General features: G+C 36.5%; 1 pseudogene; it reads right to left on the reverse strand.

Moving 5' to 3' along the window:
- Positions 1-1206: 1206 nt before the first annotated feature.
- On the reverse strand, positions 1207-1323 carry LOC124502717 (uncharacterized; annotated as a pseudogene).
- Positions 1324-1801: the final 478 nt, after the last annotated feature.

Below are 1801 nucleotides of genomic sequence, written 5' to 3' on the forward strand. Positions count from 1 at the left end.
ACAATTTAACACAGGACAAGGCATAGCAGTTACCAGCACTGTTTTTCTTCATTACTGCAAATGTCGAAAGAGTCCAAAGGCAAGTAATATCTCGCTATGATGAGTTTTTGTTTGAGTTTGAGGACCTTTGCAAGCGTCTCAGAGATCCCCAGATGTCAGAGGACCATACTTTTAGAACCATCAGCTTAGAGATTAGCTTCAGAAAGTCTTCCAGGTATCATGAGTATAAATGGCATATCCGAAAAAAATCTTAACAATCATGCAGTCTATTGTTGTGGACTTCAATTTTTTTTTAATGCAAATGTGACTATGTTCCTTAGAAAAAGTGGAGAGATTCTGAATGTAGTAAATACGTTCATGGGATAGAAAAATGATCATGCTCATGTAAATGAACTGTCTACATAATGAAGTATATGAATTAAACACTTCGTGCGGTTCTTAATCTGTCCTAAATGATGAATAAAAGGAAAAGTTGGTCAAGTTAATTAACACTTTGTTAAAGAACAAAAATGGCATAACAGTAGATTTAAGAATGACTGGACACTAAGATAAAGCATTAAGTCATTAATTTGGTTATCTTGGGAGGACTTTGGGGAGAGTCCTAACAAGGTCGCCATGACTTTGGCAATGACCACAACTATACTGCGCTCAGTAACTTTAAGGGAAGAAAAAAACATATAAAGGAAGAGGGAGATAAGAAAATTGGATAGGTAATTATGCAAAGGTCTTAAGTAAGGGTCAGGTGATTTTCAGAAGGTCAGAAGGCAAAGTGTGTAATCAAAATGGCTGAAATAATAGTTAACCCTAAATGTATTGTCACTTTTCAAACTGACATCAGAGAAAATTTAAAAGGCTGATAATGGTTGTAAGAAGATAATTAGAAGGATAGCCATAGACCATATTAAAGGTAGCCAGATAGCAATGCTAATTAAAAATGTATACAATCTAGGAATACAAATGCACAAAATAAGAACACTAAAACAAATGCAACAAGTTAAGAAAATCTAGAATTAGTCACGATGACATAATTTAAGCGTCCTGTGTGATATCAATTTGAATCTTTTTGTGGGTAGGTTACTTACACTGGTGACCTTTATTATTTGAAGAAAAATTTCTTAACCTTCTGAGATGATTAGTCTTTCTGTATTAGTTGACTTTTATAATTTTTTTTAGCGGGTGCCCATTTCTGTGCTATGACTATGTAGAACGTTGGAAAGCATTTTTCCAGTCCTCACGGCAGGGTATTGGGAAAAGTTTTTAATTAGCAAGTAATCGCTTCTCGGATAAACCTCATTGGCTACGACACTGCCACTGCGCAAAGCTTGGAAAGCATTTTTGCAGTAAGTAATACCAGCATACGCTTGGACCCGAAAACTAGGTTGTACTGTTTGAAGTTCTCAAATGATGAAAAGCACTGTCACTGTCATTGTGTCTCTTAAAGGACAGTAAAGGACAGTGCTACTCTTTTGAAAACCAATCATGGAAAAGCAAACATGCTTGGGGCACTTTAGTAATTAAAATCCCTTGGGAAAGGGTCCAAAAAGGATGGAACACACTGAAATCTGCTTCATAGTGAATCCAGGTGTCCTTCAGAGCCCTTTTTTAATCTGCAAGAAGTAGACGTTGTAGGAAATGTGTACAACTATTGAGGGTTTAGGGATGGGCTTACCGTAGAGTGGAGGAATTGACTAGTCCTTTTCGACAATTACAAAACGCTATCACAGAAATAGAGATTTGGGAGGTTTTAAGTCAGGGGACATTCAGTTCTCTAAGGTTACTAGAAGCCTTAAGTCATGGTCCT

Source organism: Lynx rufus, unplaced genomic scaffold, assembly GCF_022079265.1.
Source record: "Lynx rufus isolate CCGP_SWC_20201006 ecotype Redwood Valley unplaced genomic scaffold, mLynRuf1.p SCAF_7, whole genome shotgun sequence".
Taxonomy (NCBI): domain Eukaryota; kingdom Metazoa; phylum Chordata; class Mammalia; order Carnivora; family Felidae; genus Lynx; species Lynx rufus.